This window comes from Siphateles boraxobius, unplaced genomic scaffold, assembly GCF_051911475.1.
Source record: "Siphateles boraxobius isolate OS27281-9 unplaced genomic scaffold, OSU_SipBor_1 41, whole genome shotgun sequence".
In the NCBI taxonomy this organism is placed as follows: domain Eukaryota; kingdom Metazoa; phylum Chordata; class Actinopteri; order Cypriniformes; family Leuciscidae; genus Siphateles; species Siphateles boraxobius.
In genome coordinates this window covers 17,057,449-17,075,177 of record NW_027509042.1, presented here as the reverse complement: position 1 = coordinate 17,075,177, position 17,729 = coordinate 17,057,449, and the positions used below count along the sequence as shown (strand labels likewise).

Sequence of the window (17,729 nt, the reverse complement as noted above, 5' to 3'; positions counted from 1 at the left end):
AAAAAGTTGTATTTCTCAGTTGTTTCTTGATCAATAAAAAAAGACCCCATGTAATCTCACCAGTGTCTCATCTGTTTGAGAAGAGATCCCAACAACGTCTCACACTGCTCATTTTGCCCACATAACAAAGTATAAAACCTTTTTTTTTTTTTTTTGTGGTATGAAAAATGTCAGTTTATATTTTGAGAAGCAAAGATAAACAATGACCTTCACACAGGGTTACATGATGCAAAGAACTAATGATTTCCTGTCTTCTGAGTAATCTATTGCAATACTAAGAGTCTGGTGTCATCAGGGTGGCCTGGTTATACAAAAAACATGTGGATTTCATAACTGACATCTTGCTGGCATAAAACTGAGCAGTAATGTATTACATCACGTCCTTCATACAAAGTTTACCAGATGTGTTTAACCGGAGCCTTTTCTCAAAACAGAAAACAGAAGCCCAACCTTCTTAATACTGACATCTAGTTTAGCTTGAGAACACATCAAAAACACAGTTTTGCCAATCTGTCTTTATGATTTACTTAGAGACTACAGTTTATAACTGTCAAAACAAGACTTTTCTCTTGTTCTGGCATAAATACAAAGTTTTGTAATAAAACTCTTGATGACGCAGGCTAATAGGTCCTTAACTCAAATGCTTGGAATAATATCATTCTCTATAGAGCACAGCTGATTGGTTCCTGTTCTAACAGTAGCCAATGAGCTTGCATGCTCAACCTTCAAATACTTGGTCAGTGTTTTCTGTAGCAGTGCAGCACGCTTTCAGAAACCCTCTACTTTTCCCAGCTCAACCTGTAAAGATCTGCAACTGGTAATTCATGCACGCTATATTGTACAGCAGCAGCATGTCTTACTTTCTCACAGCAGTGTGTTTTGTATGTATTGGCAGTAGCAAGTCCCATACTTGCTCTAAAGCACCGGAAATAATCAACAGCAGCAGCCGCGTAGCAGATCTATTCAGCCAAGACAGGAATTAACTGAATTTAACACTCAAGAGTAGAACTCAAGAGCTATAAATTTGACTTCATTTGTAATGTCAGTTTAACTGTATCCAAACCAGTTAGCTGAAAAATATAACAGCTTGCTGCAGTGTTTTAATTCTCTGTTCCCTTTAATTCCATATATGAAAAGTAGGTATTAAAAGCAGACTTCAAGTTATTGTGGTAGGTTGATTTCATAATAGAGCAAACGTTTTAATCTAAAAATATACATTTTTCTTTCAAGCCATTAATCAGAGTTGTTTATATTCAGATGGAGCTGTGACAACTGAGTGCAGGAAGTGTCCAACATTCCATACATTGTTTTTCAGTTAATTAAGTGCATCATCCAGGTATTTGAAGTCCACTTTTTCTGTTTGAAATGCTCAGTGTGAAACGCACTAATTTCACTATTTATACTACTAAACAGCGTATAATGCATACTATGTACAATAATTGCAGTGTACACTTACAGTTTCTGCTTAGCTAAATAACATACTCTTCTGAGCTTAGCCTGCATTTTGTTTTCCATTTTATGCACCTTTGCACCACATAGCTCCGCCCACATTAAGATCTCATTAGTCCTTATTACCACCCCTCATGTATATTAAACACCAAAACATGGACAAGAATAGACTGATTGTGGAAGTGGATGGTGTAAGCTTATATTAATGTATATGACAAATCCCCCAGTTCATATAATAAAGAATGATTGATTGTGTCACATCACATAATGTGTAAATGTCTCAAACTTCTAATGTCTTCACATAGCACATGAAAAAGAAAACATATTGCAAGTTCTGTATACATGCATAGGCCATAAAAGCTACATTACGGTGTTAGACTTACCCACATAATCTTACATTATGTGTGATAAGGGAATGCATGTGAGCTCTGTTCAATGTCATCTACATTCAGAGTGTGATATGGACACCATTCATCCAGCAGGTTGGGGAATGCGGAACCTATTAGACTCATTCATGTGCAGCACTGCTCCATTTTTCTGAATGAACCTCTGCGGTAAACATTTATTTGACCATATAAGAGATTTAAATATTTTAATGCAATATAATGTTATATAACATGGCATCACATTAGTGATTGACACATTAATTAATCAACATTATAAACACACCAGTGCTACAGTATTTATGTCAGTGGCAGCAGAACAGCAAAATAATTCTTTGCAAGTAATATATCAACATTAGAATGATCAGAGTTCCAAAGGTGTCTTGGCACAAGCTCCTGCCACCCACCTGACCTGATAGCTTGGCCCTAATGGCACATAAATAGCCACATACTGGATTATACTATCACTTATCACTCAATGGAACGAGAGCACACCGCACTGATTCACTAATACTAATTGATCATTAGAATAACACAGCATGCATATTCCTGGAACTGCTGAACAATCATTGGATGACCCATCAACAAAACAACCCTGCATCCCGCATTAAGGGCCGTTCACCATATGCGCAGCTTTTGTGCTGGTCATTAGTGTTAATGTAGTGAAGATAATCATATGAGCTCTTCTCTTGCAACATACTGAAAAAGCTAATACATTTTTGAATCCCAAAATCTCTGTCACAAGAAAATGAATCCCGAAAACAAGGATGAACCTTCTGCTGTTCAAGCTTGCACTGGTTACCTATAGTATTTCATACACATAGTTTTGGTACCTGCACAATATATTTTGGTTACTATTCTGATTATAGATAGCTTTCAGTCATTATGTTAGTTTAAGAAAGCCTGTAAGGATAATTCACCATCAAATATCAAATGGGTTTTTAGAATAGGATTTTTGAACATTAACTGAAGATGCGTGATGTTTTTGGTATGCTGCTGTTGGTGACCCCACCTGGCTGCTTAATCAACAAGATCAGGAGCTGATAAGGTGCACTCAGGGGCTCTCCTTCTGTCCTTATAAGACAACAAAACAATCCTCAGCTCACATTGTGCAAGATCTGAGTAAATATATGACATAACCTGAACCTAGGCTTCAGTTTGAAACAATTTGGCTTGTTTTTTATTAGCGAAGTGAGGCTACTAAGGGATCAAGGAATGGATACAGTAGATAGAACAGTCATGTCCACATGTTGCATATGTAAGCCATAACTAAATCACATGTAATCCTTAAATTAATTTTCCATCTGGTATCACAGCCACCCTATATAATAATAACTCAAAATATAATTCACCAGCTGTGGCCATTTACAAATGAATCCTACATTTATAGACTTCAACCTTTACCAAATACAGCAGTTATACAGCTACTGATATATACTTGCAAACTCAAGAACAAACAAGAATCAAGAACTATGCTACTGATTTGCCGAAAGTTGAGAAACTCACCTGTTTTGTTTGTATGTGGCCTGTACTCTTGAAAAGTGAGAAAACATCAGTGAATGTTTGTGAAAAGTAAGAGAGCTAAGTTTTCTTCAAGTGAATTTGTAGACCTCATCTCTACTTTCCAGTGGGTCTCCAGGCAAACATAGAGCTATTCTGAGAGGGAGTGCCAGAAATACACACCAATCAACTATTAGTGTGTGTATGCGTGCATATGTGCGTGTGTGAGATTTGGCAAAAGACTCATTTTAAATTTGCAAGGCAACTAATACTAAGTTATAAAAAGTAATGGATTGTTCACTAAAAATACATGTGTATGTATTTGCATATTCAGAATGTTTGCCAATTATGTACCATTATGTTTACTTTACCTCAGCAAGACAGTGGATGGCAGTTGCATGGTCTGTATAATTAACATTAATGGTTTAATGAATGACGGGACAAACATTGCATTGCATTACGTACATAAAAAAATCCCAACAAACATTGCATTGCATTACGTACATAAAAAAATCCCAACAATCTCTTTTGCAATATCTCACAACTTTTCAGTACACAGCTGTTCACAGCTATCTGCTCATCTTAAATTTTAAAGCTTTCTATTCTTGACAGACGAAATAAATTGCTCCATCAAAGCTACTGTGTGAAATCCCTACACCTGTTATTCTGGCTCAGATTAAACTTTTCCCATAAACTTCCTCCAAACTAATTATTATTTTGATTATTATAGCTGTAGTTTCCACAGAAGCAGCTGCAATGGGTATCCTGATTAACAGTAAAAGAGGATGGAGGACTGCCTATTTTTAGGTTTCCTGGAGCACATTCAAAAGAGCTTCAATATCAGTTTCATTCATATAAACTGTGTGAAATACTGTGCAGACTTGGGTAAATGACATGAAATGATAAGCAGTGACAGCAGTATACTACTGTAAAAAAATTATTGTAATTTTAACAGTAAAAGACAAGTAGGCTACTGAATTTATAACATGCCGTCATCCAATCTACATCAGTCATTTTGACCAACTTGAAAGCATCCAATCATCATCATCATCATCATCACAACTATTCCCGTATTCAGCAATAGATTTAAGGCAAGCATAATGCAAACAAGATAGCTACTACTCCACGATCATCTCCACCAATGCTCACGGGCGTCAGTTTGGTTTGAAATGTGGGAACAGAGACGCATTCGGAAGTGCATTTTCAGAAGTGCTGGGTACAAACTTGTCAGCAACGTGCGGTGATGTCTTAAAGACGCTAGGCACTGAGTTGAAAGCCAGATTACCTGATTTATTGTTTATGCTAATAATACGTAATAACAGTAAACGTTACGCACAAGCGCGGCATATCAAGAAATGTACAAGTTCTTCATAAAACGAGTCGGACATCACATTTTTATAATTTTTTTTTGTATTTACATAATTACATTAATAAGCTACAAGACATCGTCTTTCAAAACATGACCTGCGCGAAAGAGAGAAAAAAATGAATGCGTCATTGTACCCACCGCTTCTGAAAATGCACTTCCGAATGTGTCTGTCCCCCCCACATTTCAAACCAAACTGATTCCCGTGGCTATGTGTCCCCGGCCATAGTGGCCGAGCCAAGCTGCCGGCGCCTCCCTGGCCCCCTGAATACGGGCACCGTTCTGGAGACTACCTGGCCTGCCCTCATCACCCTGGTCACCTGTCATGACTCCAGGACTCCGACCTCCCTCCGTGGTTGGACTCTCTTTTAGCGCAAGGTCACACCGTCCAGGAGGGGTTAGTAATATCAGGGTTATGTTTTGTTTTGTCTTAGCTGTTTACACGACACCATTTCAGCTAAAAACGTAAAACGTTTTATGCGTTTTGGCCGTTCATTTACACGACAATGGCGTTTTGGGTGCCTGAAAACATAAACTTTTGAAAACAGGTTCCAGAGTGAATGGTTTTGAAAACGGTCTCCGTGTAAACAACAAACGCAAATCTCTGAAAATTATGTCATGCACATGCGTATTACGTTTTCAATCTTGTTTCATCGCCATCTAATGGCCTGGCAGCAGAATAGTGTTTTTAGTCGTTTTCGCGGATCCGTGTGAATGGGGATCGTTTTGACAATGGTGTCATCTGTAGACGAAAAAGTCAAAGGAAAAACTTCTTTGTTTTTGCATATTGTTGTCGAGTAAACGTACCCTAAGTTTTCAATGTGTTCTGTTGCTATTTTCCTTAGACCCAGTTTTCCTGTTTGTCATTTTGATCCACCTCATTCACCTGTCCCTTAATAATTAACTCCTATGCTTGCCTTAAGTATTTAAGCCCTGTTTGCCCTAAGTTTCAGTCTGTCCCTTGTCCTGTGTTGTTTATGTTACAAGTTTGTGTTTCTCCACGTTATTCTTCTGTCTCTTGTGTTGGAAGTTATAATTAAAGACTATTTAGTTTATTCTTTCGTCGTGAGCATCATATCAGTCAAATACCTTGACACTATTTACCCGCTTGTGGATTAGCTACGTGTGATGAACTTATGTGGCTTCATTACCACCATTTTTTTATTTTTTATTGTTAGTGTATTATAAAAGAAAACAGATTTTAGTAATTCAGTAGGATGGTATATTAACATTGTCACAGAGCTGACCTCAGTTCCCTGTGTTAGCCTGTATAGAAACACAAACACATACTTGGGTTTTTAAAAGGACTATTATTTACCTTGAGGTACCAGCAAAGGGAGAGATGGCTTCCACACACATTCACCCAAACATACACCTACAGTTAGACTGTTGTGTCTCAGACTGGCCACCTGAGCACTAACCTAGGGGACATTCAAGCTTTTTACAAACTGTTGACTATCACCTGGATCAGTATACATGGTGGCGGCCATCTTGATTTGAGTAGAAGACCAGAATGGACTTTTGTCAGGCTTTTTGTACCTGTACTGTGTTGCCTTATGGGAGTGGGAGATACCAAGTATGGGGGGTAAGGGGTGGAATTGTTTGATGAGGGTATTGATGTATAATGGTTGATTGGTATAATTATGATGATACTTTTTATAATTAGTGTTGAATTGAAATGTGTGCTGTGTATTTAAATTTGTGTGCTGAAGGAAATGGGGTTATTTGATCTGTAACACATGTTCATGGTTTTGATATTTCCCATGTTATGATTGCTGAGAAATGGTTTTACCCATTGGTATAAATGCTCACACAAGGAAGTGGTCAGACAGAATTTTTTTTTTTTTTTTTTTTTTTTTTTTTTTTTTGTGTGACTGGTGGTAGTGAGTGCAGTCTCTGCTGAGTACTCTGGATGAACTGTTATACCTGCTCCAAGGTTATTGTTTTGTATATTGAAGTTTTTTTTTTTTCCTTTAAGTTTTTTTTTTTTTTTTAATATGAGCACCTGGCACTTTCCTGGCTTGGGAGAATTTAAAATAAAGTAAAACTGGCACTGTCCTCCATGTGTTGATTCAAAGAACTCTAGATGGTATCTTTGACAGTGGTGTCAGAAGTGGGATTTATTATGCCACCCAAGACCAGACCGAGGTGCGGGTTGTTGCGGCAAAAACAAATAATTAAACAAACAGCATCACAGCGTAAGAGACATCAGGATTCCAAATTACATAGTCACATAGTTTTCTTTTGTCTGCTGTGCTGCCGCATCTATCCTGGCGTTTCCTGCTGAAACAATCTTTGTTATTAGCACACTTACAGACAGAAATTTTGTCGACTGGCTTTATGCAGGGCTGTTACTCAGTTAAAGCCGGTGTTCTCTCAACATTTATTGTTCCCCCTGTGCGATGGCTTTCAGCAAATCTCAAACCAAACCATCCCCCTTTTGATGCATGAATCCACTCTTGCATCAATTTAACACAATGGTGCCCTCTCATCAGAGCATTTGAATGCCAACAGCCCTCAGTCTTACAGTGTATCCTGCTTTTCAGGTCTGTTGTTGGTCTCGCAATTCAGTCATCTACAAACATTCTCCAGGTCATCAATTGGTCAGGTCAGGTTGTGGTGTGCACACTTCGTCAACGTCAGTCGAACAAAAATCTCCACCTTTTTACAATACATAACTGTTAAGGGCTCTCTGGATAATCTGATATTTACTTAGCCTACGTGTTTGTTGCTGTCAAATCTATAACTTCACAATGTCAACTTCCATCAGTATTTAAACTAATCCAGAAGGTAATTCAAATCTACTGTACATCATAAATGACCAAAACAATAATTAACAGACAGAGCTCAATGATCAATCAACTTAAAGCTCGTCCTATGTTTTGTGTTGCCTTCTCATCAGATTGACTCAAATTTCTCAGCTTACTTTCGAATTTGCATTTGCCTTAACCCATCTATAATGCTAAAACAATCTTTCCAGAGGTTAATGACACACATATACTATTCAGACAGAATAGCTCCTCTCTAAACTCGCACTTACCAAGACATAAAAGGCAGTCACCATCAATCAACACACATATACACATACACATACATCTTATTCGAATTTCTTATTCATATATTTTTTCTAAAAAGATTTAACATTTTAAATTATATTTTAAACCTTGCATTTTCCTGTAACTTTTATCTAATTTTGTTAAATGGCCTCTTAACCAGTTTCAAAACGTGTCTGTTCATTATTCATTTGATTTTAGAAAAGTCAGCTGTGTTGCTTTGGTTCACTATCATCACTTTGCTTCAGTTTGCCTTGGCTGACTGATAACAGAACGGCAGGGTACCCATCCCCCTTCCTTCACTCAGACAGTCTCTCTCTCTTCCTATAAACCAATAATCTTTCAATCAGCCTCCTAAGACTGTATTTTAGACAGAATGTAAATTCCTTACACTAAACTTTGACCATTGTTATTCAGACTTTTCTCAGATCTACAATGCTGTCTTCATCTTTAGCCACCACCATGTTCAATGACCTTCAGGAGTTAAAACTATGTTATAGACATATTAGCTCAAAATCCACACTTCTATACAATTCCTTTCCTATTAGGCAACCAATATCACAAAAAGTTTTGCTACTGTCTCCACAACAAATAATCGCAATCCCCTCATGGTCTCAGCTGGCTTTTGAAAGCCCATTTCCATTAGCTCTTTATCTTTAATTTTCTTCTCATCAGGGTGTTGTCCCCTAGCATAGTTACAGACACTTGTCAAAATGAAAAACAAGCCATACAATGAACGCGGTTTCTGGTGAGTGGTATAGAGGAACTTATATTTTCTGGGTCAGACGGCCGTAACTTCTCACAGCACATCCCCCTTAATGATATAAGGATGCTGCGGCCTTCACAGCCATCCGCTCGACTCTCATACCCATCTAACATGAAACACCTCCTTCAGGAGATGCCCAGTGGCGGCCGTGCCCCCCTGCCTTAGGTTGTCCTCTGTTAGGCCAAAGAAGATCTTACCCGTCGTTGAGTGATCACCTTCGTGCCCACTGGTAACCGCTCTTCTCATAACAGAATCTTTGACCCTTTTCTTCAACATAATCAGTTGTTTTCTGGAGCTTAGAAAAGGCACATTCGAGAGTCACCAGAGCCATTTGGACTGCCTAATAGTGATTACACTGGGAGACAGATTAATAACAGCAGTATTTCATCACTAAAATGCATTTAACATCTTAAAAGCAGCAACCTAGCACTGCTTAGATTCAGTGAATTTAGTTCACATCCGTCTATTCAGTGTACTGTTACATCTGTAGCCGGAGCCATTGGCCCTGGTGAAGACTAAAATGAGACAAAGAAGTTACTGGTCCTATAATAAATTAGACAAAAATGTCACTTCTATCATTTAAGGTCTTCATTATTATTTTAAAGACTTTTTTTTAAAAGTCATTCAGTTTTACATTTAAAACTTTTACAAATATAAATTGCCCTCTGAATGGCAATGATTTCTTTTAACATCTCCATGTCTACTGGTTTTCAACTGAAACACTGTGCCTTACTACAAATAGCTTATTATCACTTATGACACAGGCTCAGATAACAGCTTTTAGCTGACATTGACTGAGAGAGAGACTCTGAGGCATTCAGGGCTGGTACCTTTGCACCCTCATAAACTTCTAACTTCAGGCTTTATCTACCATCTTTTAACTCTAGCCCAGCTTAAGGCATCTTTTCCATAAATTACATGTATTTTCAATACAAGCATAATTTTTATAGTTTTCTTTTGCCCATACAGGGAATTTAGACATTTCAAATTTCCACTCAGATTGAGTCTCTGTGTCACATGGCAGCTTCAGCCACAGCACACATACAAATTCAGATAAGCTAATTGTTTCAGCCAAATCACAAGCTTATCTTCTAAAATCAACACATCAGCTTCTAGTTCTCTCATGGTCAACACTAACAGGCTTTTGTTTAATCAAATGCCTTTTTTACGCATTTCACATTTAGCAACTGTTAATCCCGTAACACTGCTTTTGCTTAACTTATTTGTTTTTATAAAAATAAAAATGTTTCAAATTTCATCTAAATTTTAGTTGTCAGGTTCTCAATTACCATAATTTAATACCCGACTTCATTGTTTTCTCTAGGAGTTTATCAATCTGCTTCTATGATTAATACTAACTTTTGAGGCTGCGCTCTCTGCTTGTGATACATTTTTATTATCACTATAAATCATTTGTTAGATTTGTCTCTCTATATCATCTAAAACCTTATCAAAGCGTTTCATTCAAAACACAATCATCCTTTTATATACCGGTACCTTTAAAATACTTTACAACTCATTTAGTCTTATCTCTAATTTTATGTCAACCGGTACTTTTTATAATTCTTTCCTTTCAAAAGGAATTCCTTAAGCCTTCAATCTTATGACCTTATTTTTAAAACACTTTCTTGGTGAGCATCCACAGCTACGTGTTAAATGGCCCTGCTGTCCACAATCAAAACACTCTCTTTCATCTGTTTGGTTCGCGTGTCAGCCACAACTACAGAGACCCTGCCCATGGTTTGGTCACTGTGAGTTTGCAAACGGCTCCAACTTACTATACATCCCCCCAAGCAGTGTGTCCCATTCAGGAATGTAAACAGAGCCACTGATAAGCATTTCTCTGCCTTCCTTTGACCATCCACCAGTGGTGGATTCAATCACAATTTGCCACTTTCTTTGTTTTGAGCCAGTCACGTTATTGTTTATCTTTCCAATCAGAATCAAACTTTTATAAAAACATCATATCCGACATTGTTCATTATTGATTTTCCATAATCTTTAGACATAGCTGTCTTTACATCTTACAATTTTGTATTATCATCAACACTATACAGAACAATCACTGTTCCATACTCCCAGTGTAGCTGGACCTTCAGTCCCTCCTCAGTTATTAGATACAGACATCGTCTACAATCATAAATACCAGGATATATGCATTCTTTTTTATTTTTATAAAACTATAATTTCCAATTCATTTTATAATAAATGAAGGTTGATATTTAATCCATCTTTTCACTACCCCTACTATAGACCCTTTAGGTTCAAAAACACAATGGTTATGAAACTAAAACTAAACATCATCTGCAAATTTCTTTAAAGTGAGGGTTTCAGAGCTGAGCTGTTTACAGCATTTGCTTTTTCACTATCATGACTGTTCAGTTACTCTTCATACAGTATAAAGAAATTTAGCATGTCATCAATTTCATTAACACTGGGCTGAAGGCTTATTCTTCTATCAAATTGTTAGTCTGCAGATTCAACTTAATATTACATATCATTATTCCTCAGTTGCACCTCTACTGTTTCCCAGAAACCACAAGATCCTAATATTGGTCTCAGTCCCTACATTACACAGACAGCTATCATAGCCGCTTGCACCTTCAACTTTTGTGATAAAAATATGGCAATCTATTCTTCAATACCCTTGTTTTCATAACATTAATACAATAAGGCACATTCACATCATCATTTACAAAATTATTTTATCATTAAAATATAGAATTGTTCCCCATTTTGCTTAATGAAACATTCCTTATCTATATATCACATTAATCCCTGTTAATCATACTCAATGCCTTATTTTATTATGAAACTCACTTTTCATACCATTTAAACAGTTAATATGACTTCCATAAATTCTGTCAGACATTTTATTTTCATCACATATAGTTTTCTACTATATTTCTTCTCAATCTTTCCCTACATGCCAGTTCCTTCTGTATCCTCTCCTTTACATGCCAGTTCCTTCTTTATCCTCTCCTTTCTTTCCCTACATCCTCAGTTCTACATACCAATTCTTTCTTCATATTCAGTCCTAAATGCTAATTCTTTCTACATTTTCAGTCCTACATGCTTTCCTTTCTTCACTTTCAGTTCTACATGCTAAATCTTTCTGCATTTGTTTTCGTTCCCTCCTATCTGCTTCCTCAAGCCAACAATCTTTCTGCTCACATTCTTTACACACATGACTAAAACAAAACGCAACAACTCTCTTGCTTTTAACTGTTTCTTTTTCCTTTTTTTAACTGTCTTTTTCACAACAATCAATCTTATTTTGCTCAGTGTCCCTTCTTCAGGAAAATCATGATATTTGATCAACTTTTCTTGGTCATTTATATACATTTATGTCCATAATTCTTTTTCATTTGACCGAAAACTTGTGTTTAAAAATTAGCTAGCTTACCGTTAACGTTGACCCCATATTGGCTGAATACCCTCTCTTGGATTTTTCCTTTTGACGCGCGTTTTACTAATCTGTCAAACGTCTTCGACAGATCCGACTTTTTCACCCAAAATCGGCCATAGCAAATATAGTGGTTATAGCAAATTATGCTCTGTAATTATGGTTTACTCAAAATTCAATTAAATTCAATTTATTTGTATAGTGCCCAGGGGCGTCATGCAAGCCAAAATTCTGGGGGGGGCACAATCTGAGGCAATTCTTTTCTGACGGTTAGACTAGGCTAGCTATCGATAACGTTACACTGACACAACTTAAGTTAATGCTCTGAATTCGCAGCTAATATCAAATCCATAACTATTTGATCAAGTTAAAATTTCCAGGTCAACCACAAATAATCCCACTACCTTTTAATATCATCCGATAACTAATTAAATGCCGATTTGCTGCTTTGCCCACTTACCACTTCAAGACCATCTGTAAAACATCGCCAGCTAAACGTGCGAGACGAGTGAGTTGCTTGAACATACACAGCAAAGATTCTAGAGCGCTGATTTGATATACACAGACACCATTTTAAGAAAAAGGGGCAGGCTGATGCTGACCGATTTATTACACATCCAGAAGAATCAGGCATGTGATTGGCTAAGGACAAAAAAGCAGGAAAATATACAGATTTTCTTGTTTTATTAACATTAAATAGATAGTTCTCCCAAAAAAATTAATTGTCATCATTTACTCTCTCAAGTTGTTTTAAACCTGAATAAGTTTTTTTCTTCTGTTGAAGTTATTTGGAAGAATGTGGGTAACCAAGCAGTTGATGTACCCTAGTGATTTCCATAGTATATTTTTCACAATGGAAGTCAATGGGGACCAGCAACTGTCTGGTTACCCACATTCTTCAAAATATCTTCTTTTGTGTTCAGCACAATAAATAAACTAATATCGGTTTGGAACAACATTACAGAGAATAAATAATGACAGAATTTTTATTTTTGGGTGAACTATCCCTTTAAGGACAAGCGGCTGCATGTTTATTATTAGGGCTACTGTCTCTTTAAGACCTGTACTCAACGTGTCTAATTTGACAAGCAGATTTCTCTCAATTTTCTCGGTTTGCTTTCAGTTTAGACATAACCAACTTTCCTTATGTATTTGTGTGTAACCTTGTGTGTATTTGAGAGTATTAGCAAAATAAGACTCGAAAGATAACTTAGTCCAGTAACCAGGCGCTGTTAGACAGGCTTTTTTAGTGCATGTGCACGTCGGGTGTTCGCGCTCAGTTAAGCGCATGTTAGAACAGCGCATCTGCAGTGAATGACATGTTTAACCGGCAAGGCTTTACAGCACATGCAAATAATTAACTTTTGTGAACTCACTGAACTGATGTGTCCCGTTCCTCTGCGCTAACATTTGATATGAGTATTTGTCGCGTTGTAGCCCACACTAATGCTGTTGAGACGGAGGCGCCAGAACTGCAAATGATAGAATGCACGATATGTATTTCTACAAAAGCAGTCAGCAGCTTGTTTGGAGCAAGGATCATAGCGCAAATTTGAACTATATCGATATGGTCTAATTCCATATCACATTTAAAAATATATAGATATATTTATATCGATATCGGCCAGTCCTACTGGTGGCCTAACAGCGATGTTTTTGTCAACTGACAACGATACCACTGTAGCGCGAGAGCGACTGAGGTATGAAATTGAGCAGGTGAACAAGCTGAACGCAAATACGTCCTTGTTGATACTTGGAAAAGAAGGAAAAAATCTGTACGCACGTCAGCCTGTTATGTCCTCATATCTCCTCTCCTTTTCACTCCGGCAAATCGGCAAATCCGGAAAAATCACATTCCTGAGAATAGGCTACATTTAAGTCGTTATAGGCTCTGGTAATTATGGAGCATCATAGGAATCAAAAAAATTATCAGGGAGGAAAAATATGAGGGGGCACGTGCCCCCTCGCTTTGAATGGGCATGATGCCACTGATAGTGCCTTTCACAATGCATATTGTTTCAAAGCAGCTCTACAGCAAATTGCATTTCAGAATCTTTCCGTGAGCGCTGTCCAGCGCCCGATTGATTCTGGTTTACCTAATTAAATCAGGTGTGTTTCTTCCTTCCACTGTGGCTCTTCTGTCCACTTTTACGAGACTTTCTCAGGTTACAATTAAAGATTTTGCGTGCACCAATAATTCAGTCGTGGTTCTTTCGTCTATTGCGACTCTTCCGTCCGCTTTACGAGCTAGTTTTCAGCATAAAATTGACTTGTAGTGATGGGTCGTTCGTGCTGGTTCACGTGTTACAATTACCGGATCTAAGAGCCGGCTCTTTTCAGTGAGCCGATTCAAACGAGCCAGATCAAGAAAAATAGCCGGAATGCCCGTCACTACCTAAATTTTTCCCTCGAAAACCTTCTCTGCCTGACCAAAGAGATAATTTCAGCCACTATGGTTCATTCACAGTTATATCAAACATCCCACACAAAAAAATTATTTTACTGTCTCTTACCCGAGATGCATTTACTGCCACCGAGTTCTTTCTGATTACAGTGGGTTCCTTCTAGCCCTGATAGCAGTTTTGGCTCTTCTCTATCAATTTGGCGAGGTAAGATCAAAGCCTGTGCTTTGAGATGATCAATTCGTCAAATCCGCTGTCATCACAGCGTTAGAGACATCAGGATTCCAAATTAGTTTTAAAATATTTATTCTTGCAAGAATAGTTCTCAGTCCAACCACTGTCCAGCTGCAGGAGGAAATGAGACCCAGAACAGGGGGATGCCAGCAGTCTTATACTGTTCTATCTCTTGTTTAGACAAGAGGAACAAAGGAACTTTATGACTACCCCAAAAGCAGGGGCTCTTCTCACCTCTGAAGTCAGAGGTCACTTGCCCAACCAACTGCTGAGTGTCTCACACACACCCTCCAGCTGTATAAACATAACAACAGAAAACAGGGTCCTCTGTTCTCGTACACAGAACACAGATAAGGAACTAAAATCAATAAGTATATGTATATTATGTATAATAATATACAAATTTACATAACAGGGTTCAGAGGAACCATTGAGAATAAATCAGGATCAGGAGATACCCAGTTCTATGGAGTTACCACTAGCAACAGCTGTTGCCAGTAGGGGAGACACAAGTACTTTTGCAGCGGCCCCACTGAGGGAACGGTGTCAGAACTGGCCGGCCTGGTGAAAGTTCTCCTGCAGTCCCAAGCCGCCCGTGATGATCGAATGGAGTAGGTAATGGTAAAGCAAGATCAGCTTTGGCGAAATATGCAGCACCAATTCCAGCAAATTCATCACCAGGTGTTAGAGATCTAGGCTGGAGGGGACCAACGGGGAAGTCAGCCCACGTCTAAAGCTGCAAGCCCAGTGCCAATAGGAGAAGGTACATCATCAGGAAGTATCGAGCCAAGATTTCATCCCTTGACAAGAGATGATGACGTTGAGCAGTTCTTAACAACCTTTGAAAGGATGGCCACGGCATGTAGATGGCCTAAAGCCAATTGGGCAATAAGACTGGTTCCTCTGTTAACGGGAAAGCCATGTGTGGCCTATGTAGCCATGGACGGGTATGATGCTGAGGGCTATGATAAAGTCAAGCAGGCAATCCTTATAAAATATGAGATTAATGCCGAGGTATACCAACAGAGGTTTCGCTCCTCAGAGATTCTGCCAGACGAGAACCCCCGTGAGCTTTATGTGCGATTGAAAGATCTTTTTTCAAAATGGGTGAAGCCAGAGACGGGTACTATTCAGCAGCTGTCAGAACTTATTATGTTGGAACAATTTATGCGAATGTTAAGCCCTGACAGTGTGGATTAAGGAGCATGATCCAGCCACGGCAGAAGATGCAGCCATACTCTATCAGGTGAAAGGGGAGGTTGAAGCATTGGTAGTTCCAGAATCAATGCGCCATACAGTTATGACTCTGGGGCACTCGGTTCCATGGTCAGGACACTTACATTTACATTTATATTTATTCATTTAGCTGACGCTTTTATCCAAAGCGACTTACAATTGCTATATTTCAGAGGTCGCACGCCTCTGGAGCAACTAGGGGTTAAGTGTCTTGCTCAGGGACACATTGGTGTCTCACAGTGGATTCAAACCCAGGTCTCTCATACCAAAGGCATTTGTCTTATCCAATGCACCATCACCACCCTTAGGCAAGCATAAGTTGTTAGCAAGGGTGGCAAGTCGGTTCAGTTGGATCAAGATATATACAGAGGTAACCAAGTTCATTCGTACTTGTATAGAGTGTCACATGTCATCAGGAAGGAGAGTGGCACCCGCACATTTGTTACCATTGCCAGTCATTGATACACCCTTTAGTCGCCTGGGAATGGATATTGTGGGGGCCCCTGGAAAGAAGTAAGAATGGGAATCGGTATATTTTAGTAATCTGTGATTATTTCACCAAGTACCCAGAAGCCTTTCCCCTTAGAAACATCAAAGCCAGACAAGTAGCTAACTGTCTTGTACAGCTGTTTTCCAGAGTGGGGATTCCATGTGAAATCTTAACAGATCAGGGTACTAATTGTATGTCCTTGCTGTTAAAACAGGTGTACCAACTGTTGGAAATTAGGGCCATTAAGACCATACCTTTCCACCCCCAGACTGATGGGTTGGTTGAACGCTTCAACCACACCCTCAAAAGCATGCTGCGCAAGTTTGTTTCCAAGTCAGGGTCCGACTAGATCCAATGGTTACCTTATCTGTTGTTTGCTTACAGAGAGGTGCCGCAAGCCTCCACAGGTTTCTCCCCATTTGAACTGTTATATTGCCGGCAGGTAAGAGGTCCCTTGGACTTGCTTAAAGAGCAGTGGGAGGGACCCAAGGATGGTATGTGTAGTGTGGTCCAATACGTGGTCCAAATGAGAGAGCGGCTGGAAGGGATGACATCATTGTCCCAGGAACACATGAAAAAATCCCAGCAAATTCAGAAAGTTTGGTATGATAAGAGGGCAAGGGAGAGATCGTTTGAGGCTGGCCAAAAAGTGCTGCTGCTGCTACCCACCAATGAGAATAAGTTGCTAGCTAAGTGGTATGGACCCTATGAGGTTGTGCGGAAAACTGGTAGAGTCACCTACGAGATCTTAAAGCCAGAGCGGGGGGAGAAAAATCAAAACTTCCATATTAATTTGCTGAAAAAGTTCCACCCCAGGAAGGAGATCTGGGCTAAACAGCTTTTTGTTTGTGTGGTCGGGGAGGAAGAGGAAACAACAGTGCAGTACTTTCCATCTAGCTGCACTCAACAAGCTCTGGATATATCCCATCTAGAGCAACCTCAAAGAGACCAGGTAAAGCAGCTGTTGGATCCCCGGCTATTTCAGGAGAAACCTGGCTGTACTAACCTGGTGCTACATGATGTCATCCTTAGGGAGGCAACTCCAGCTCACCAGAAGAGTTATCGGATCCCTGAACGCCTGGTGACAGTGCTTAAGGAGGAACTAGACATTATGCTCTTTGTGGGTGTGATTGAACCATCCCATAATGAGTGGTGTAGCCCCATTGTTCTAGTTCCCAAAAAGGATGGCAGCCCGATTTTGTATTGATTTCAGACAACTTAACCGCATGTCTAAGGTAGACCCTTATCCGATGCCAAGAATTGATGAGTTGGTGGAAAGACTGGGCAGAGCCAAATACCTATCCACGGTGGACTTATGCAAGGGGTACTGGCAGGTCCCTTAACTGTCAGAGCTAAGGAATTCACTGCTTTTAAAACCCCGTTTGGGCTATTTCATTTCCCGGTTATGCCATTCGGCCTGCAGGGGGCGCCAGCGACTTTCCAA

The 17,729-nt window shown here is 39.0% G+C and overlaps 1 protein-coding gene across 1 annotated transcript in view; it reads right to left on the bottom strand.

The window, feature by feature from the left end:
• lepr (leptin receptor) overlaps positions 1 to 3,415 on the bottom strand; it is a 54,975-nt gene extending 51,560 nt beyond the window's left edge. Inside the window, exon 1 of the mRNA XM_077198666.1 lies at positions 3,339 to 3,415. The gene's annotated coding sequence lies outside the window, so the exon portion shown is untranslated. The remainder of the gene's footprint in view (positions 1 to 3,338) is intronic.
• Between the last annotated feature and the right edge of the window lie 14,314 nt (positions 3,416 to 17,729).